At 35.0% G+C, this 19,017-nt stretch overlaps 1 pseudogene; it reads left to right on the top strand.

Moving 5' to 3' along the window:
- The first annotated feature begins 2,805 nt into the window (after positions 1–2,805).
- LOC115290682 lies at positions 2,806–14,690 on the top strand (annotated as a pseudogene).
- The last annotated feature ends 4,327 nt before the right edge of the window (positions 14,691–19,017 follow it).

Genomic DNA, 19,017 nt, shown 5'->3' with positions numbered 1-19,017 from the left:
CATCTAATCTATATTTTTTCCTATTCATTTGCATTTAATCATGGAAACAATTGCTTACTAAAGCTCCTTTGAGTCTTATTATTTTTTAAATAATTACCTGAAAAACATGATTTTATTACCATTTAATACAGTTTCATTACATTTAACATAAAAGCAATGAAATGTTAATAATAAGCTTGGCATAAATTTTACTTCAGAATTTAGAATGGATAGTAAATTTTTAACAATACAAAATAAATATATAAAGATATAAAGATCCATATGCAATTCAGGCTAATAGATGTACAGTGGAAAGTGTAGGGGAAATACTTAAGCCTAAATCTATTTATGATCATATCTTTTGCACAGAGGCAAATGATTTCTAAAATGTTCTCAAATATTAACTACTGATGATTTTAAAACTTTCACAATATTGCTATTATAATATGAATATTTAAAATAAATTATAGATACCCATGTTCATGAAAACAGTCAATAACAAAGCCAAGATGCATATGGGATTTTCTAGACTCCTTGATCAGCACTCACTCATTCCAACTTCCTCCCGCTGTCCTGGGACATTATATTCTTTCCCTGGAGAAATCCATTCTGGTACACCTTTTTACTCAATTCTTTTCCTACAATATGTACACTTTTTTCAGTGTTTTGCTATCAAAGAAAAATATCAAAAGAAAGGAAAATATTCTGCATTACTAATGTGAAAATGACCATAACTTAGTATGTTAGCTTCCCCAAGAGCATGCCGTTTTCAAAAAGGTCACTTATTTTCCCTTTAGAGATAATCTCTAACTGCAAACTATAGGCTTCTATGGCAACTTCTTGAGGAAAATATTAGGCAGGGATTCATTGCCATCACCAACAAAATAACAAGTGATCTGCTACACAGCTTGTCTGGTCTGAAACATCACCCTTGTTCATGAATAATGCAGTACGTAAACTAATAGTCTACAACTTTCAGAGTGTTTCTATATGAATTATCCCATTTAATCTCATGTCATAGGACATCACATATTTGGGTCTCATAAACAGACAGAAACACAGACTGTGAGGAAAAGCAGGTGGAGTCAAAGGTCATGTTCCAGACTAGTCCCAAAATATGTAGAGTGTCATTAACGCTCAAGCTTTTACTTAACATGAGTAAGTTGACACAATCCTACTGATTTTGTATATAGTTAGGTGAAGAATCCAACAATATTCAGGATATACTGTTGACACATGTCATAGTCTAAAAGCCTTTTTTGACCATTTTTATCCTGTCATGGACTCTGAAAATATGAAGTTTATACTGACAACTTTGACATGAAAATCTCACCAATGAAATGACCTCAGAATTAATATGTCTTGAATAAAACTAACCAGAAGGTCATTAATAATGTTACTCTTGGGGCTCCTGGGTGGCTCAGTTGATTAAGCATCGGCTTTGGCTCAGGTCATGATCTCACAGTTTGTGGGTTTGAGCCCTGCGTCAGGCTCTTGCTGACAGCTAGCTCAGAGCCTGGAGCCTGCTTAGGACTCTTTGTCTCCCTCTCTCTCTGACCCTCCCCTGCTCATGCAGTCTCTGTCTGTCTCTCAAAAATAAATAACAACACAGAAAAAAATGTTACTCTTAAAATAAAATAAAATAAAATAAGTCTCCTTCATTTCATCCTATTTTCCTTTTGCATCCAAACTGTACTTTGATTGAGACTTGTTTCCATAGCACTTGAACCCACAAAGCTAGAGTCACTTAGTAAACTACCCACACAAATGAATCCCAAAATCTTTTTCCAAATTGTTTGCTTCTTTTCTAATGCTGGATTTTCTTTTTATTACTTGTAAATAAAAACATAATAAAAATTTAAAAAAACAAATATTTGAATAAGCATTTTAGTTCCTGTTCAGTTTGTTTTAATTTGAGTTCCTGCCTCACTATCTGAGGGACTATTGTCAATGTGGCTCAGAATCCACATTTGTTTCCTCCAAATTTGAAGCTAGACCACTGTGCTTACAGCAAAAATAATGCTTATTCTCTGATAGCAAATGTTAAAAATACTGTGAGCTCTGTGTTATTATAAAAGAAAGATAGCATAGTCATTTTTATTTTTAATGTGTAGGCTTCAAACATTAGAGTTGCTCAACAGATATTTGTTGAGTTATGAATAAATAAACAAGTGAATAAAGACAGTTTCTCATAATTTGGTCAACAGCTCACACTCTGGATGTCTGTGTATATTATCTAGGTATTTCTTGAATACCTTGGGTATTACTGACCCACCTGAGATGCTTTACATAGTCTTGTCATTCATGTCTTCTTATGTCCCCAACCAATATACTCAATTTCTGAGGTGACACAAGAGATTAAGAAAACTGCCTTCTGGGAGCACCTTTGTGGCTCAGTCAGTTAACTACCTGACTTCAGCTCAGCTCATGATCTCACAGTGCGTGAGTTTGAGCCTCACATCAGGCTCTGCACTGACAAAGTAGATGCACTTTCATGGACATGCTCTTTCTCTCTTTTAAAAATAAATAAACATTAAAAAATAAAGTAGGGGCACCTGGGTGGATGAGTCGGTTAAGCAACTGACTTCAGCTCAGGTCATGATGTCCCTTCCCCCACAAAAAACTAAATAAACATTATCAGTTTTTAAAAATAAATAAAAAAATAAAACTGCCTTCTGTTAAATCATACCAAATATGTTTGAATTTACTTTTTGTAGAAAGTAAGAAACAGAAAGTAAATGAACCTGCTGTAGCTACTCCAGTCACCAGGGACAGAGAGCAATTCAGATTGTGGTGAGTGGCCTGCAGCATTTGCTAGTAGTTGCCATGAGTTTGCCTCTAAATCCTAAACCCTTCCTGAATGGAATAATAGGAAAGACAATAATGGTGAAAGTCAAGTCAGGAATGGAGTACAAAGGCTAACTGGTACCTGGAGATGGCTATATGAACATGCAGCTTGCAAATGCTAGAAGAATATATTTTGGTCAAGTTTTAATAGGGTGTAATAACGTCCTTTATATCAGGGGTATTGAAGAAGAGGAAGAAGATGGGGAAATGAGAGAATTGCATCTTTTGTGGATTTTTAAAATATATATTTTTAGATAATAAATGTGTTTTTTCAAAAATATTAAAGTAAATACAAGATATGTAAGTCTAAATCACATCTTGGGAAACGGAGTAATTTTCAGCAAATTATCAGCCATGTGATCTTGATAGCTTAGAGCTGCTTTTTATCTGAACTATTTACTCAGAAATTATTTTTGGTAGATCCTATGCATTTTGTACTCAAGGAAAAATATCAGAATTTTGAGCTGGAAGAAGTCATTCATGATTATTTTAAATTGTAAAAATACCAAATTTTCAAATCTAGCACTGATATAGATATATGGATAATGAATTGGAAGGGACTGATTTAATCTGATTTTTAAAGGATAATATACTTCTCATGAGAATCTTATAGAGTGATTCTTAACCAAAAGTAAACATCAGAATTATATGTAATTTTTTGAGATGTACACATGCCTTCTCTGCTTTCACTCTCAACCTAAACTGACTCGGCCAGATATTCATTAAAAAAAAAAATGTTTTCCAGGTAAACCTGATACACATCTCAAACTGAGTACAGTTAGTGGTTACTCAATTCCTAATCTAATGGTGACAAGTGAAAAACTGCATTTAGTTTACATAAATCATGGAAACTGCTGACATATGCATTCACCAAAATGTCAGTGGCTTAGTTGATAAAGGTTTATTTCCTGATCAGATCACAATTTGTTATAGGTCATTCAGAAACTAATATCCCTTCATGTAGTTGGCTTCTAGAGTCTGAAGTTCCTTCCTTCATACTATACATTTAGCCTTCAGAGAAAAGAGGGTAGGCAGCTTTTAATCACCTCATCCTTTAATCACAGAACATTTTGTTAATAGAAAACATTATGTTGTCCCAACTAAATGGAAAGGAGACAAGAAATATCAATTAGCAATAATCCAAGGAGAAAGCGACAAATTGTGATATTGGTGATGCCTAGTGACATAGTAAGTAGCCAATAAAAATTTAAAGATAAATATAATTCTGAAACATCATTCCTTACATTATATGACCCTTGATAGATAGTCTTACCTCTATGTGTCTTACTACAGAAACTTAATAGATCAATATGCTTAATACTATAAACCAAATCTCATATTAGTCTACTCCTCACTATAAAAATAAATTACCTTCTTCCTCAAAAGTTCTAAAACAATTATTCAATTAGTCCAACTCTTTTAGGATATCCATTTAGTTTCATTTATTTAGAAAAATAGATCAAACCTATTTTTCATTGCACCAATTAAATGCTCTAATGATACATGGTCTTCCACCCAACAACTACTAGTGAAGATAATTATTCCAAGCATTACAAAAAAGGGAAAAGATCATTTCATAAAGGGAAATTGTATTGGTCTATGAAAATTATACTTTGGCTACAGATATGCATTTATCTCCTATTCTCCAATATTTGGGTCATTTTCTTCCATATGTGTAAGCTCTGATCTCCATCTTTAAGCCCAGAATATATTTCAGTGCTAAGGTAGAAATGAATGCCCTTTGGTTATCAACTTGTGCAATATGCAAGTCTAATGATCAAAGGGAATATAGCCAGGGCCTATAGGTTTAATGAGTTAATTACAACTTCTGTATCATAAATTTCTACGTACTTTGTGTTTTCTTCAAGGATGAAGTGAAGATAATGTATAACATGCATTGCATTATAAGAGCAGCTACAAATAAACAAACCAAACACTTAATATATAAGGTTGACCCTGTGCAGTTGTTTATGGTAATGTAGTAAAGCTAATATAGAAGCTGATTTATTAGTATTTGTTGAAATTAGTATCAGTATTCATTTGATAGGATCTCCCTACAACTCACATAGGGATACTAGACTTAAGAGATTTGACACAGTGAGGAGCTAGATGTTTTTGACCAGGCAAGTGGTGCATTTATTTTTGAACAAATTCTTATCTTTTCTTTAAGAGAAATAGCCACTGTAAACTCTGAGGTTTCTGCTATTCTCAGTCACACAGAGCATTTTTAGAAAGTAGTTGGGGACAATTATTTGCAATCTGGAGCTAATCATGATTTGAGCAATTCAGCTAAAATCTTTTCAAAAAGTCAAAGATTAAAGCTATGTGAAGCAAAATGAGGTCCTTTATCAATCCTAATCTAGACTACAGGCATCATAAAATCACATAGTACTAACCAAATTATAAGTGCATAATGTTAAATGGAAGAGTTTAAATTGATCACTAAAAGACAGGATTGTCTAAGTAAACGTGAAAAATAGAAGTTTAAGAACCAATGTGATTAAAATATAAAGTTACTACGGGGGGGGGGACTACAAGAAGGCTACAATAGGACATTCTAAAATAAGAAATTCTTATATACAAACATTCATGTTTAACCAAGTCAAATTCAGGAAAGATGTGGGTTTCTGAAATTCAAATCTGCATATTCACAGTTGGTAAAGCCCAGTTAGGGGGCTTTACCAGTTAGGATTGTAGTTTCAATTACTTTTACCATATTAAACAAATTCTACTTAAAAGATAATTATTTCTACATGCATCCCTCTTGCATTTTTAAAAAAATTATTTGAATGCAGTTAACACACAATGCATATTAGTTTCAGGTGTACAACATAGTGATTTGACAAGTTTATACATTATGCTATGCTCACCCAAAGTATATGTAGCTACCATCTGTTACAATACAATGCTATACAATCTCATTGACTACATTCCTTACACTATGTCTCTTATTCCCATGACTTATTCATCCCATAAGTAGAAGACTATCTCCCAGGCTTGTGTTTCTTTTTAAATGGCATCACCAAATTCATAAGTGGTGCCTGATTTAATAAGTAAGAGAATAAACCTCTTTTTCCATACTACTATTCATTGTCTTCCTAAGGAAATACCAGTCATGTTCATTGTACTTCTTTAGCTCAGAGATTATTACATCCATTGATTGCCTCAAGAACGTTCTAACTAGTTTCACTGTCACTAGTTTTGCCTCTATTGCCACAGTGCTGTCAGATTTGTCTTTTCAAACCTCATGTCTGATTGTGTTTTTCTTAAACTTTTTTTTAATGGTTGCCTATAAAGTTCAAAACATCTACTGCATCAGTTAGCAAGTATAGCCTATAGGACAAAACCAGTCCACTGCTTCTTACTGTAAACTCTACAAGTTAAATGATTTTTACACTGGTTATATTTTAAATAGTTATATAATTGCCTAAACAATATCTTTGATTATGCTTCTTGGTCTGTAAAGCCAAAAATATTTACTCTCCAGCCCTTTATAGAACAAGATTGTAGACACCTGTGCTAGGAGCCTACATACATCATTACCATTGCGTTGCCTTATCTCTTACTACACCTTTGACACCCACTTTCTAACCAAGCCTTGCTGGAAACTGTTGAATTTTTAGAAAATAAAATGTTGCTTCACACCTCTGGGCCTTACCTCAATGCTAAGTCTGAAACATTTGTTTCTGCTATCTTCTTCATTGGATAAGCCCTTTGTTCCTTCAAAATCAATTTATCTTCCAGGAAAACTTTATAGAACTTTATTGCTCTGAGTAGGTGATAGTTTGGTTCCCTGACAGTCATTTTTCAGTCTGTACAGGTTTTGTTGTGCAATGAAATGTGTACTAGCTTTCATTTTCCTAAATGGTTGCTACAATATCTCCCTCTCATATATTCTTCTGCACTGTGTCTTGCCACATCCCTATGAAGCGGTGTGCCCTGAACCTCCACCCCTTGGATCTGGGCAGGACTAGTAATTGACTTGACTAGTAGACTATGACAGAAGTAATACTGTAACAGATATGAGAACACCCTTATGAGGACTGGCAGTTTTGACTCCTGTCACTTTGAAGCCAGTGTCCATGTAAGAACTGTCATTATTTGGGTCCATCCAGTATAAATTAGCCTCTTACCTAATAAGCCTATTTATGATGATATCATGGTTAGTGGGATGTCTTGTATGGAGAGGGGAGGGAGGGGCAATGAGACCAGACATGTGAGTGAAGAAGCCACTGTGGAGGAGGGTCTGCCAGGCCTGACACGGTAGCTTATACTGCATGGATCACAGGCAAATCACCCAGCTGAGCTCCTTCTACATTTCTGATGTACAAAATGTGAGCAAAATGAAGCTGTTGCTTTAAACCAATAGCTTCTGGGGTGGTTTGTCATAATGCAATATATAGCCAGAACAAAATAACTGCCTCGTTGCTAATTTCCCCATTTGAATGTAAGATTTACATGACTGAATAGTTTAGATGGCTTTCTTACTGTTTCATAAAATCTAGCATATGGGAAATACCTGTTACATGCTTACTGATTGAATGAGTGAGTTCTCAAAATTGAACATAAGATTGAATATGCGAATTAATTAGGTTGCAGGAAAGTGTTTACCTGGCAGATGTTGTCTTTTACGGAGAGAAGCAAAAATAAGGGGACAGAAAGAAAGTGGCAAGAAAGAATGGTAAGGAGGCATAAGGTAGATTTATGTAGGGAAGAGGGAAAATATCGAGAAAGAGGTGGTAGGAAGGTGTGCTGGGAGTGACCAAGACCAATTCTATATTTGGTTATTCATTAAATGGATCTAACTTGATTTATGATTTATTGTGGTGAATGAATATAAAGCAAAATTACCAATGGGGAAGCATGTGAGGTGAACTCCTGGGTAAACCATGTTCACATTTCCATATCAGTCATCGAGGATGCACTTAACTCCCCAATCATGAGTTGTGACAGCATTTGTGAAATCCAGCTAAGGAAGCACATTTAAGACTCAGCATCCAGGGTCTGTGTTGGGGATTGGTCTGTAGGCAGCTTCTGCCTAGCACTTACAAAAATTCTAGACATCCAGTGTAAATCAGGCATTCAGTATTATTTATACTGTTTATACAAATAGTTTAGACATAGAAAATAAGCCACTCTTATCATTACTAGGGATGGTGGGAACCCTCCTGAAGTCTAAGTTCCCAATGATAACTAAGGAGTAAACTTACAAGCAGAATTTTCAAAGAATAGCAGTCATGTCTGTATTTTAACTATTTTCTGCTTTGAAGTGAAAGGTTATAGTACTTAGTGGCTTCCCCCAGCCTTTCATGCACTGTCATTAAGAAGTCATTTGTAACTCTAGGGGCCCCTGGGTGGCTCATTTGGTTAAGCATATGACTTTGGCTCAGGTCATAATCTTGCCATTTGTGAGTTTGAGCCCCACATAGGCTCTGTGAGGACAGCTCAGAGCCTGGACCCTGCTTCAGATTCTGGGTCTCCCTCTTTCTCTGACCCTATGCCATACACACTCTGTCTCTTCTCTCTTAAAAAAAATATTTTAAAAAATTGAAAAAAATAAGTCATTTGTAACTCTAGAGGAAATTACCTAGTAAGTATTGTGTTAGCTTTATGTTAAGTAGATCCATTTTCAATTAAGACAACCCTCTAATGATTGTTTTGCAGAACATTTAAAAAAGTAGTTTCTACTATGAAAGACAAATAAAATCCAGATAATTCTTACATTAAAATAGAATAATAAAAACACCTTTAATGCTTCAAATATTTATTTGCTATCTGCCATGTGCAAGGCACATGCTGAAGTCTTTAATGATATCTGTGACATAGGGACTTCCTATTAGGACTTAATAGAAATAATGACAGTCTAATCTGGAAGGCTAAACCACAGGCCTACATAGTTTGCTTTCTGCACCTATCAAAGGAGGCAGCTAGTGTTGTTGGAGAGAATAATGGGAAGATCCCTCTTCTCAAGTGCCTAGTGGGTCAAAAGCTTAATTATGAGTGGGATTTATTAGGTCAGAAACAAGAAGGAATTTGCTTATTCAGTAGAGAGAATAATATAAACCAAAGGCTTTACAGTCCACAGCACATTTAATAACTGCAAGTAAATCTGTTACTAGAATGCAGATCTTTGAGGGGAAAAATTAGAAGTGAAAATATAGGCTCAGGTAAATTGAGATCATTAAACAAATTTCATGGGCACACTAATAGCTCTAAACTTCAAAGAAAGGCAGCAAGAAATCAATGAAAATCTTAAAGTGAAAAAGGCAGGGTTAGAGCATTTTAAAATAGATTTTCAGAGTCATTTGTAACTCTCTCAGGTCATGATCTCAAAGTTCATGAGTTCTAGCCCAGCATCAGGCTCGCTGCTATCAGTGTGGAGACAGCTTCTGAGCCTCTGTCCTTCTCTCTTTATGCCCCTTCCCCACTAACACTCTCTGTCTCTCAAAAAATAAAACGTTTAAAAAATTAAATAGTTTTTCAAATTCTGATGTAAAGAATGCATTACAGCAGGTTTTACTTATCTTAGCTCAATTCTTCTTTGTTAAGACTTCATTTTTTAGAGCAGGTTCATTCACAGCAAGGTTGAGGGAAAGATATAGAGATTTCCAATATATACTTTGTTCCTACACATGCACAGTCTCCTGCATTATCACCATTCCTCACCTTAGTCATGTGCATAGAAGATTCTTCCATGCCTTTCATGGCTTGGTAGCTCATTTTGTCGTAGTGCCAAATAATATCCCATTACATAGATATGGCACAGTTTATTTATCCATTCACCTATTAAAGGACATCTTAGTTACTTCCAAGTTTTGGCAATTAAGAATCACCCTGCTGTAGAAACATTCATGCAGGTTTTTGTGTGGACATAAGCTTTTAACTTCTTTGAGTAATACCCAGAACTACAATTGTTCAATTACATGATAAGAATATTTCTAGTTCATAAAAAAAAATCAAAACTGCCAACTGTCTTCCAAAATGATTGTAACATTTTGTACAATTGCTCCATATCCTTGCCAGCATCTGGTATTGTCAGTGCTCTAAATTTTGTCCATTCCAATAGGTGTATATTGGTACATTATTGTTATTTTAATTGACATTTCTTTAATGACTTAAGTGTGGAGAATCTATTCATATGCTTACATAGCATCTGCATATTTTCTTTGGTAAGTAGTATGTTAAAATTCTCGGCTTTTATTTCTATCAATTTGTTTTCTTATTGTTCCATTTTAAGAGTTATTTGTATATTGTGGACAACAGTCCTTTATCAGATATATCTCTTGAAAATATTTCTTTCAGAGGTGCTTCGGTGGTTCATTCAGTTAAGTGTCTGACTTTTTTGTAAATGCTTATTTTTGAGAGGGGGAGGGGCAGAGAAAGAGGGGGACACAGGATCTGAAGGAGGTACTGTGCTGACAGCAGAGAAGTAAATATGGGGCTCAAACTCATGAACTGCAAGATCATGACCTGAGCTGAGGTAAGTAACTTAATCAACTAAGCAACCCAGGTGCCCTAAGTGTCTGACTCTTGATTTTGGCTCAGGTAGAACAGAAGTTTTTAACTTTAATAAAGTCCAGCTTATGTATTATTTCTTTCATAGACTGCAACTCCAGTGTTGTATCTAAAAAGTTTTCCCCATACTCAAGATCATCTAAGTCTTATGTTATCTTTGAGAAATTTCACAGTTTTGCATTTTACATTTAGATGTATAATCTATTTTGAGTTAATTTTGACAAAGAGTGTAAAGTCTGTGTGTAGATTTAATTTTTGGATATAGATATCTACTTCTTAAAGCATCATCTGCTGAAGACCATTTCTTCGCTCCATTGTATTAATGCCTCTTGCTCCTTTGTAAAAAATCATTTGACTGTACGGGTATATTTCTGGGCTTTTTTTTTCATTGATCTATTTGTCTGTTTTTTGTCAAAATCACACTGTCTTCACTTATGCAGCCTTATATTAAGTCTTAAAATTGGGAAGTGTCAGTTCTTCTCCTTCAATATTGTTGTTGGTTATTCTGTGTCTTTTGACTCTTAACGTAAACTTTAGAATCAGTGTATTGATACTGGCAAAATTATTTGGTGCAACTTTGATTGGGATTATATTGACTTTGTGGATTGAGGTGAGAACTGACATCTTGACAATATTGAGTCTTCCTATTGATGAATTTGGATTATTTCTACATCTTAGTTTTTCCTTTCTCAGTCTTAGTTTTTCCTTGATTTCATTCATGAGAATTTTGTAGTTTTCTTCAAAAAGATCTTGTATAAATTTTCTTAGGTTTATACCTAAGAATTTTGTGTTTTGGTGTTAATGTAAATAATATTGGTTTTTGAATTTCTAATATAACTTATTCACTGCAAGTATATAGAAAAGCAATGTGGCTTTTGTATATTAACTTTGTATTGGACAACCTTGCCATAATTGCCTATTATTTCCAAGAGGGTAATTTTTTTGGATTTTCTATATAGATGATTATATCACCTATAAATATTGAGGGTATTTTTTTCACCCCATCTATATACCTGTCATTTCCTTTTCTGGTCTCCTTGCATTAGCTAGAACTTTTAGGATAATGTAAAAAGAATGGCGAGAGAACACATGCTTGCCTTATACCTGATTTTAGTGGTAAGCTCCAATTTCTCAGTATTAAGTATGTTAGTTGCAGATTTTTTAAATAAATACTTTTTATCAAGTTGAGAAAGTCCACCCTATCCCTAGTTTATTGTGGTATCTTTCATGAATAGGTATTATATTTTGTCAAATGCTTTTTTCTGTGTCTATTGACAAGATCATGTGATGTTTCTTCTTTAGCATATTGGTATGATAGGTCATATTTAAAATTTTGTTTGAATGCTGAAGAAGTTTGGCATACCTGGTATAAATCCCACTTGATTCTAATGTGCAATTCTTTTTATACAATAATAGATTAATTCTGGAATATTTTTATTGAGAATCTTTGTCATCTATGTTCATCAGAGATACTGGTCTATAGTTTTCCTGTAATGTCTTTGTCTAGTTTTAGTAGTAAGGTAATGCTGGTCTCATAGAATAAAAAAGTAGTCTTTGTACTTCTATCCTCTGAAAGAGAAGGTATAGAACTGGTACATTTTTTTTCTTAAATGTTTAGTGAAATTCACCAATGAGCCCATCTGAGCCCCTGTTTTCTGTTTGAAAAAGTTATTTTCTATTGATTCAGTGTAATTTATACACACACACACACACACACACACACACACACACACAACTCTAAGCTGAATACTGAAGCTACAGAGTATGATACACATGGGTTTTATTTAAGGCAATAGAAATTAAAATGAAATTATGATAAGGGTATAAGACACATATCTGACAGATTTGAAAATAAACTAAATAAATTTTAGGATTAAAAATAAAAAAAAGTTATGTAAAAATAAGACATTAAGTTTAAACTTCAGACTTGTCACAGTTGAGGACATTAGTGACCTGAAAATGTATAGTAAGATAGTGAGCAATTACATGGTATGAAGCAAATAAATATATTTATAACATTCATTTAAAAAATAGAGTATAGAAAAAATGGGCAAAAGACATGAATAGACACTTCTCCAAAAAGGACATCCAGACGGCCAACAGGCACATGAGACAATGCTAAGCATCACTCATCATCAGAGAAATACAAATCAAAACCACACTGAGATACCACCTCACGCCAGTCAGAGTGGCTAAAATGAACAAATCAGGAGACTACAGATGCTGGTGAGGGTGTGGAGAGATGGGCACCCTCCTACACTGTTGGTGGGCATGTAAACTGGTGCAGCTGCTCTGGAAAACAGTGCGGAGGTTCCTCAAAAAAATTAATAACAGAACTCCCCTATGACCCAGCAATAGCACTGCTAGTGATTTACCCAAGGGATACAGGAGTGCTGATGCATTGGGGCACATGTACCCCAATGTTCATAGCCGCATTTTCAACAATAGCCAAATCATGAAAAGAGTCTAAATGTCCATGACCTGATGAATGGATCAAGAAGATGTGGTTTATTTATACAATGGAATACTACATGGCAATGAGAGAGAATAAAATCTGGCCATTCGTAGCAACGTGGATGGACCTCGAGGGTGTCATGCTAAGTAAAATAAGTCAGGCAGAGAAGGACAGATACCTTCATAAGTCTAACAGGAGAAACTTAACAGAGGACTATGGGAGGGGAATGGGGGGAAGAGTTAGGGAGAAGAAGGGAGGCAAATCATGAGAGACTCTTGAATACTGAAAACAAACTAAGGGCTGAAGGGGGGGCAGAAAGGAGAAGGGGGTGATGGACATGGAGGAGGGCATCTGTGGGGAAGAGCACTGGGTGTTATATGGAAACCAACAACAATAAACTATAAAAAGATAAAAATAAAATAAATCAAGTAAGTAAAAAAATAAAGAGTATATAATAAGAAGGTCCAGCATATATGTAATTTGTATCCCAAAAAAGAGACAATAGAAAAAAATGGGCATTAGGAATACACAGCAGAAATAATAGCTGTGTAATGTCTGAATGAACAAAATAACCACGTTCCTATTTCAGTAAGTTTAATGCATCCAAAGCTAAATTACACACACACACACACACACACACACACACACACACACACTGACAAAAAAGTTAATGTAACTATAGAAAACCAAAGACACCAAGATAATTATAAAAAATAGCCTGAGATAAAATATAATGTAAAAAGAACAGTAATTATATGAAGGCTAAATGCTCAGCAGAAAGAAAGCCTATCAGAAGACAGCATAATAATACCCTCTGCTATTGAGGGAATATAATTGACATATAATAATTCTATGCCCTGTGAAATTATTTTTCATTCTCTTTGATTTTTTTAAAAGAAAGTTAAAAAGCCTGACTATAAATCTCCTAAATGTATCTTAAGAAAATTAAAAAAAATTATTGAAGGAAGGTCTAAAAATTGAGAAGGGCCATGTTGTAGCCACTCCACAGAAATGTTATGAATCCCCAGCCAAAATTTGGTTTAGGGGTCACAATGCTTATAATGTGAAGCACTGTAATAATACATTCTAATGCTGGTTAATGATGGTAAGTAGGGTTGTGGGGTTGGAGCGCTCATTCTGCTGAGAAAGCAGGGTCTTGCATATTTTGAACTTCTAGAGCACATGGGCTTTCTTCTTAGGTTGCCCTTTTGCAAGGCAAAAGAGGTAGAGAGGGAAGGGTGGGCTTAAAATGTACTGCAGATAATCACAACAAATCGGGTATGACTAGTTCAGCTGTTAGTCAATGAAGGTGTTAAAAAACAATAAGAAGTACTTATTAAATAACAGTTCTGGTCCTATAAGTTAGTCCTCTTTTAGCCTCTACCAGAATATATAAGAAATGATATATGCTTGAAATATAAGTGAATGTATTAACTATTATGAAAACAGAATGTTATAAACAAACACATATTTTTTAAATTCCCTTTTTGAATAATATAGATTGAAAATAAAACTTTTCTTTGGTATTTTAAAGTATGTAAAAAAATGGCATCATGTCAGACTCACAAGCATCTATGTAATTTCTTTATGGTCAATAGAAAATGAAGTTTCAGGAGGATTTCTAAGTATCTAATTTACCCCCAGGAAGAGATTTACACATGAAATGAGCTTCCTCATTGTTCTTCTCTTTGCTTCCTGATTCATTTATTCATTAAACACGATCTTAAATTCCTCAAGGATCCTGACAACATCTATTCTTTTGGATGTCATAAAGTGTCCCATACCTGGTGAAATAAATGGTCAATTTGGAAGCAAGACCACTTGCGGATCATTTACTGTGATGCTTCGTGACTCTTCTGTGCCCATCACTGTAAGAGTTGCTCTGGGGAAGTGAACATAAGGAGAAGGCATCAAATAATTCAAGCAGAAACAAGAACAAACACAAAAGTACTATAAGGGTGATATTCAAAATGAAGCTACCCAAAACATTCTATGAGGAAATGTGGCTTGAGTCAGGCACTGAAGAAATCCACTGATTAGTAAAATAGGAGGATAATTCCTTGATTAAAATACAAATATGGTGATGTCCAGGATACATCCAAACAGCCAGAAGAAAAGTAAGTCGGGGTGGTGAAACTGAGAAGTCCTTTTCAAGATCTGCTTGGGGAAGGAAGGCTTGTGCAGCCAGCAGTAAAATTGAAAAATTATGACAAGAGCAGACTGATAGAATGCTTTAATATTTCTACTCTGCTACTCACAAAATCATCTTCTAATTTGAAACTTCACTTCTTGGCTTCCCTAATGGAATCAAATAAATTTCAATAGGCTCTCTTAATATAAATATTAATTTTCTGAGTTTTAAACAGTTTTCCTAGATTTTATCTTATTACATTCTTTAAAAAAATCTATAAACCTCATAATTACCTTTTGAATAAAATCCATATTTTATATGTGGCATTCAGAATAATAATGATAAATTCCCTAACTACCAGTCAATCTTTATGTCTAAGAAAATCTCAATATCTCTACTCCATTTATACTAGTTTCCTTTTCCTGCTAGTTTTCTGGGTATGAACTTGCCTCCATACTGATGATGATGTTCTTCCCATCTTATATTTTTATGTAATATTTTACTCCTACTTCTCCTTCTTTTCTTCCTTCTTATTCTCTCCCCCACCTCACCCCTTCTTTCTCTCTCTGTGGATGCATGTGTATGCAAGGAGGAACTCTTAGACCCTTAAGATTCTAAGATTAAAAATACTGTGGCATTACAGGACAGATTTTCAGTGTAAAAATGAACATATTAAATATTGTTTTGTCTGCAGGGTCTGTCCATTTTGGAATCTGGTTCTTCAAACTCCCTCTCTAAAATTACATTGTCTTATTTGCTTTCTCTTTCTAGGAACTATGGGGAAAAACTAGCTTGGTGTCACCTCAATTTCACTGGGAAGTACATCTTATTTTGCAGAAATTACACTGGCCTCCAAGGACTGGAGGATCTGTAGAGGGCACTTAAATAAGCCTTTGCCAAGGTCTAAAGGGAACTTTCATTTCACAGTGGACTCAGTATATTCTCAGTTCTGAGGTACCACACTTCTATTTGGAACTGATGTCTCACGAGAGCAAGTAAAGTGATTCCATTTCCATGGCACTGTCCTCTATTGTGATTACAAAGGTGACATCTCCACCAGCACCAGTACCACTTCTTACCTGAGAATATGCTTTTCATGAGGGTTTTTACATGCTGTCTTTTCCAGCAGTGTTTTAGTGCATAGTACAATGCTTTTCATGTATCAAAAATTCAGTAATTATTTATTCGATGTGTGAAGTTCACAAAGAGATGATAAATAAAACAGCTTACAGATATTTGACAAGCTTCCCATGATCACCAAGATTCACAGAGCAGAGTTTTGTAGGCTTTGTTTAGGAGTTTGAGAAACTAGTTAAATATTTTAAGCAGGTTATTACAATAAAATTTCCATATGCGTATGCCCCCTCTAGCTACAAAATGGATAATAAATTTCAACAAGATGGACTTGGTGAAGAGACCAGTAATATAGTTATTACCACATATAAAAGTGGTCTCAATGGATAAAGAGAGAAGTGGACAGGTTCAAAGTAGCTTTATGAGACAAAATCAATAGGCCTTTGTTATGTGCAAGCAGGGAGGGAAAAAGAAGTTTCAAATTCAAATTTCCAATTTTGGCAATCAGTTGAATATCAGTGCCTCTTATAAAGATGGATAGAGAGAAGAAAAGCTTAGAGGGAAGCATGAATTCAGTTTGGGGCCTCTTCCTTTTGAAGTTTTCTTAAAATGTCTGAAGAAATATTTTATCAGGTTATAAATAAGAGTCTTTAGGTTGGAGAGAGGTTTGTGCAGGGAATAATAGTTTAGTTTAGATATAGTAATAGTTTAGAAGGCATCAGCACTGAGTAATCTGCACCATAAGCATAGATAATATGGAGTAGGGAGAAAAATACTTGTGGGGAAAAAAGATGGGAGTCCCTGAGAAGAGGCTTAGACACTCCATTATTCAGTGTCATGATGAAGAATAATGAAACACAGGGTGCCTGGGTAGCTCAGTTGGTTCATTGTCTGACTCAATTTCAGCTCAGGTCTATGATCACAGGCTTCTGGGATAGAGTCCCATGTTGGGCTCCATGCCGAGCGTGGAGCCTGCATGGAGCCTGCTTAAGAAAATCTCCTCTCCCCCCTCCCCTCCTCTCTCCCCCAGTATCCCCCTCTCTTCCCCTCCCCCTCCCTCTCTCATCCTCTGTCTCTCTCCCCTGCTCATAGTCTTTCTCTAAAAAAAAAAAAAAAAAGAATAAAACATAGAATGAGAAGGAGCCTCAGGAGTGGTTGTTTCATCTTTTCCTTGTTTAACTTTGATTTGAAATGAGGCACTTGAACGTATTTAAACATTTCTGATAAGCATCTTTTGTGAAAGAGACTAGATGGAAGACATCTTGGAAAGTATCATTGGCCATCTTCTAGGTACCTGACAGGCCCAGCCACAATGTCTAGTATATAGTGATCCCTAAACAAGTTGATATGAATTCATGCAGCACAAAATGGCCACTGTAAGCCTGTCTAGACTGCTTGCTGGACTGGGAACAAAGGGTATTCATACTTCTCTTTCTGTCTCCCCAGAGTGATAAAAGCAGGATTGAAAAACTCAATCAATGTTGACAAAGCACATCCATCTTCTGATTTTCCATTGGTTAGCACAGTTCCTGGGATTCAGGATGATCTGTATAACTATTTGTTGTATAAACAGTCAAATAAATGGATAAGTAAGAGAATAAATCTGATAAGACAGGCCCTAAAGAAGTCTCTGCTAGCTATTTTCATAATTCCACAATATCAGAGAACATGTAGGCCATGAGGTAGGTATTCCATACATTTCTTAATAATTTGGAAATTTCTGTGTTCCTTGAAGAGGACCACAAAATAACCAAATTACACATTTCTCTAGGTCCTGTTAGTCTAATTGATCTGATATACATCTAATAACTTTGATTATCTTAATGAGCACTTCTCTTAGGGTTTATATATTTTTTGCTCAACTTGGTTTATTTTTGTTTTTATTTTTTTATTTTTTTGAGAGAGATACAAAGACAGGGAGCACAAGTGGGGAAGGGCAAAGAGAGAGAGAGAGAGAGAGAATCCGAAGGAGGCTCCAGGTTCTGAGGTATCAGCACAGACATAGCCCGACGTGGGGCCTGAAACCAAGAACCACAAGATAATGACCTGGGCCAAAGTCAGACTCTTACCTGATTGAGCCACCCAGGTAACTTTCATTTTGGTTTAATTTTATGCAGATAACTTTGGGCAAAGATTCCATTAATCACACTGATTTTTGTTGTTAACTTTAAATGAAAAATGAAAAGTACATTTCAGATTAACTTAATGTCATTTTTAATGTTTTTTTCTCCTCTCTTCTTTACTATTATTGGCCTCATGTTAGATGTGCAAGAATGCTTCCAATCAGTATATTTTAAAATATCACAGTAAACTGGTGAAGCAAAATAACAGTATACAATATGTTGGGAATCTAATTTTCATGTAAAGAGAAAGCTGGGCTTGATCTAGAAACTCTCATTCCAGTCTGATATGTTCTTGGTTTTAGGAAACAATATTTGGCAGCTGTCTTCATTGCTGTTGGGAAATGAATGAAAAATTTACCCTTCTCCTGACTGGAAGACAATTTCTCTTCTTTAGTAGAGTTTTCTTAGAGCTGTATCATGTTCCAGTTACTTCATTCTGGTATACGGTAGACTAGCATTTTTTCCTCTTACGTCTCAGACAGAGAGGAAACATGACCTATGTATGTCCCTCTCTCTGTTGGTTCTACACCCCATTATAATGGCAGCAAATAGATCTATCCTAAAACTTTAAGAAAGATTGCTGATGAGAAGAAACTGAATGAATTCAACAATTCAATCATAATAATAGCTTTTGTGACACGCTGATAATAGAAACTTACTACCCAGGTCAGTCATATAGTTTTAATTTCATGGCCATGGTACTTTTCAGGTACTTAAACAAACAAACCACCAAAAAATGAAAATTGATGTAAATTTGAACCTCACTTAGAAATCAATCAATGCTTCAATTAATTCTTATCTCAGAAACCTAAATTATGATGTACTATATAGATTTCTAAAGAAATGTTATTAAGTTTTGTCTATGATAAGTACAATACATTGTACTTATTTAA

This window comes from Suricata suricatta, chromosome 4 (assembly GCF_006229205.1).
Source record: "Suricata suricatta isolate VVHF042 chromosome 4, meerkat_22Aug2017_6uvM2_HiC, whole genome shotgun sequence".
Classification (NCBI taxonomy): Eukaryota; Metazoa; Chordata; class Mammalia; order Carnivora; family Herpestidae; genus Suricata; species Suricata suricatta.
Note: the sequence above shows the minus strand (reverse complement) of the source record. Positions and strands in the feature narration are given on the sequence as shown.